Here is a 4692-nt window from a genome sequence, read left to right on the forward strand (position 1 = left end):
GGCAACTGGTATATCTGATTATTATACTGGAATTTCTCACAATGCGCTACACCAGTGGTGTCTGTCACAACAGGCTAAAAACTTACTGAGGGGGGGGGGGGGGAGGTATGGGGGTGACACCATTTTCTACCGCACCGGGTGACACCAACCCTAGCAACGCCACTGGCTGTAATACTACTGTGTGAGACTGGCGTGCGAAAATTCGCATATACGAAAAATCGCTTATGCTAATTTTCGCATATGCGAATTTTCACATATGATACTTTTCGCATACGCGAATTTTCGCATATGCGGAAATAAAACGAGATTATATCGAATATGCGAATAATCGCGAATATATGACGAATATTCGTCCATATATTCGCGAATATTCGCGAATTCGAATATGGCCTATGCCGCTCAACACTACTAACTATTAGCAGAAAAAACTCTTTATTTTTGTAAAACACCAGCCGGTGAATACTATTGTTTGGACTTTGACGGTATGGAGCCCCTTGACAGCTTAACAGGTACTAAATGGTACAATACTTGGATGTACGTATGCGGTATGCACTGATGAGGGCAATAATATGCCTAACTATTAGCAGAAAAAACTCTGTATTTTTGTAAAACACCAGCCGGTGGTTACACTTGTTTGGACTTTGACGGTATGGAGCACCTTGACAGCTTAACAGGTACTAAATGGTACAATACTTGGATGTACCTATGCGGTATACACTGATGAGGGCAGTAATATGCGTAACTATATGCAGAAAAAACTATTTGAAAAAAAAAAAACAGCCGGTGAATAGTATTGTTTGGACTTGCACAGTATGTAGCCCCTTGACAGATTAACATGTACAAAATGGTGCAAATGCACTACAGTCCACTGAACAATCACGTATTTCTGAACAGCAGCAGGACCCAACAGTGCAGCACCACAAAAAAAATCCAGGGATTAAACCCTAAATCGCACTCTGTCACACAATTCTGAGCAGCAGAAGTTTTGTGGAGCAAATAAAAATAAACTCAATTGGGCTAAAAAATGAGGAGATAAGATGCTTCAGAAAGTTCAGGCAGCTTGGAGATCTGTATGAGGCAGCTGACAGCTATCTGCCCCTCTCTGCTGCAATGCTCAATAACGTGAATAGGAGGTTTAGCAATCAATGATCCTTCTCAGTGTAACAGCACAGCACTCTGCACTCCTGCCTTTCCCTAATGCTGATGTGACTAGCAGTTGCAGTGTAACGCTGTGGTATGAGCTATTCACACACACACAGTCCCGTCCTCTCCATCTGAGTGCATAGATGAAATGAAGTGAGGCAAGATGGCCGCCAATTATATAGGGCCTGTGACATCACAGGGGTCAGTGAACACTGATAGGCTGCATCTCACATGTGGTTCAGGGTCAGCCAGCCTACCTTCATTCCCGCCGCTGTTTCCCGCCCTCCCATAATCCCCTGCCCCCACGTACTCACATGTGGATCCGCCATCTTAGGTCCCCAATAGCCTGGAACGCTGTAAAATGGAGTTTAATGAAGCGATTCGCGCAATAGAATCGCGGCGGTATTCGTTGCAAATCGAATTTTTCATTAAATTCGTAACAAATTCGGGTTCGTCAACTTCGATTCGCTCATCTCTAAACATAACATAATATAATTGCAAAAAAGTGATAAAATTTTTACTAAACTTTATTTTAAAAATAAATAACATTTACAATAACTAACATAAATGTATACATCCTTATATTGCATTTAGATTCCTTGTGGATATTCTGCAGGCACAGATCACCATTCTTCTCTAATAGATATTAAAGGGGTACTCCGGCACAAAACATCTTATCCCCTATCAAAAGGATAGGGGATAAGATGTTAGCTCGTGGAGATCGCGCCGCTGGGGACCCCCGCGTTCGCCGGTGCGGCACCCTGGTCATCCATGCACGGAGTGAACTCCACTCTATGCCGGATGACTGGCGACTACAGCCGCCGCGCCCCCTCCATTTGGACTATGGGAGTGGGCGTGACAGCTACATACTAGCTGTCATGCCCCCTCCCATAGACATGAATGGAGGGGGCGTGGCTACATGCTCCCGTGTTCCGGATGCCGCTGCTGCCGGCCCGGGGATAGGGGATAAGATGTAAAATTGTGGGGATCCTGCTGCTGGGGACCCCCTCAATCTAACATCTTATCCCCTATCCTTTTGATAGGAGATAAGATGTTTTGCGCGGAGTACCCCTTTAACTAAAAATCAGCAAATCAACTAAAAATCTGAAGAAAATAAATAGTAGGTGAAGATCCTCTTTAGGTACTGACTTACTAGGGGTGTGAATCGGCAAGAATTTGGCGATATGATACGTATCACGATACACGTATGACGATACGATATATCGCGATATATCATTATTCTGTTTACGGGACAATATATCGCGATATATCCTCTCAAAAACAATGTCTTTTACACTTTTATTAAAACATTTTTTTTTATACACTTTATTAGACTTTTAGGAGGAATCATGAGATTCCTCAAACAGATGAATAGAGTTCTATTGAACTCCATTCATCTGTGATCCATTGATAGAGCCTAGTCAAGCCAGGCTCTATCAATGACAGAGCCACGGGACAGCAGGAAGCAGAGGTCAGACCTCCGGCTACCTCTATAATGGATCGCCCGCCCGCGATTGCGCTGTGGGGGGGTCGATCCACCCCACTTAGCCCACCAGGGAGCATTAACAGATCCCTTTAGACGCTGCTGTCAGCTTTGACAGCGGCGATCTAAAGGGTTAATAGCCAGCCGCGGTGATCGCCGCATGCTGGCTATTAGCGGCGGCCCCCGCTACTGAGAACAGCTGAGGGGCTGCAGAGTTTGGAGCGGGCAGGAGTCGGGAGCCCGCTCCATACAGACTGCTGTGCGCCGCATGCTGGCTATTAGCGGCGGTGATGCATCAGCGTCCCCCGGCTAGTGAAATCAGCCGGGGGCCGCAGAGTACCGAGCGGGCACGAGTCGGGAGCCTGCTTCATACGCCCAGTGCCCCGCCGCGCTTGTCAGGTCCGGCCCTGCTTGCACGAGCCGAAAAATTCACCTGCCCCGCGCCGGAACTGCATGTCCCGGGCGTCGGGAGATACGAATTCCACATACCTAAAAGGATCGATTCAAAAATATTTTGAATCGATTCTGTATCGCCAAATGAAAAATCGCGATAATCGAGGGAATCGATTTTTTCTTTCACCCCTATGACTTTCATATAATGTTTACAATCATCAAGAATGAACAGTCACTTTTAGTGCAAGTCATCACACAGCAACACAGTCCAAAAATAAAAAAAATGTTGCAAAAATTTTGAAGATGAACAATCTGGATACATAAAGGTAAAAAATTAGCTATGGCGTTGAAGGATACGTATAATCAGAAAATGTAATATTGTTTAAATCAAGTTTTTATGTTAACCATATTTTTTAGAAAGTTTTGGGTGATTTTTACATCTAAATTTTCCTTTTACTGTGTATATTTTCAAAATAATCAGGAAATTGTGCAGCTTCCATTCTGGCCACTAGGCCTAAAACTAAGCTGATTCAGGAAACAAAAGAAACTCCAAGATTGGCGCTGTTCCAGTGAAGGCAAAAGTTCCGTACTTATTCAAGTAAAACCATATTAATTAATTACAGTTTTACAGGTACATCAGAGGCAAGACGCATTTCGGGTCACTGCGTACCCTTTCTCAATTGCAGATGTAACACATTATGGAGATAGCGGTCATTTTATAGTTACAAAAAAAAGCCAAACAAGAGGGGGCATGGCTATCCCCCTTCTGTGCGAGTAAATTTAAAACATCATAAACTTATAATTATAAGTTTATGATGTTTTAAATTTACTCGCACAGAAGTGGGATAGCCACGCCCCCTCTTGTTTGGCGTGGCTATCCCACTATCTTGTTCTGTGCTGATCATTACCCAGCAGTCTCTTCCTTATCATCACAGACAGGATTACAGTGCAAGGTGAAACCAGTATTTTGATATCAGAGATACATACAGTAGCTGTTGCTCACAGATCAGCCTCCCCCTCCCTGTAGAATGACCTGTGGAAACGTCACATAGAATGCCCCATAATGTTTCCAATACATGAGAATGGGACAACTTCTGTCTATTGTTGCCTGTATTCATGGATCCTGCTGTAAAGTTTATATCTATATGCTGTGCAAGCTCCCATTGTAATGTACAAAACAAAATAATGTTTTAAATATATTACAATTGTGGTAGAGGGTGTGATGCAAAGGGCAGGTGGAATTACCCTAGGGGCAGATGGCATTAACCCCTTGTATTTTTTACGTCAGGGCATGGTTTATCCTTGATACCACCCGAAGGTATATCGCTGGATCCTGGGCTAGGAATGGGGGCAATAATGACTCTGACGCCAAGTTACGGACAATGGTACCTTTACTGAGGTTAGACAGGTGGAAAAGGAGGTGACCAGTGACTTTAGAGACCTTAAGGGCTTGCTGGGACTTGTAGTAGATGGGGTCAATTTAAAGCAGGCCACGTTGACTTGACAAATGATGAGTGTGACTGACTTGACTGACAATACTGAGACCGTGGTTACTTGTAGCTGCAGACTGGACTTGAGGCCTCCTATGACTCCAGACACACTCCTAGATTCGACTGCACTGGACCTCAGCAGGAAGAGAGAGAGGAGAGAGAGGAAAAGGAGAGAGAGAGAGG

Source organism: Hyla sarda, chromosome 9 (assembly GCF_029499605.1).
Source record: "Hyla sarda isolate aHylSar1 chromosome 9, aHylSar1.hap1, whole genome shotgun sequence".
Classification (NCBI taxonomy): domain Eukaryota; kingdom Metazoa; phylum Chordata; class Amphibia; order Anura; family Hylidae; genus Hyla; species Hyla sarda.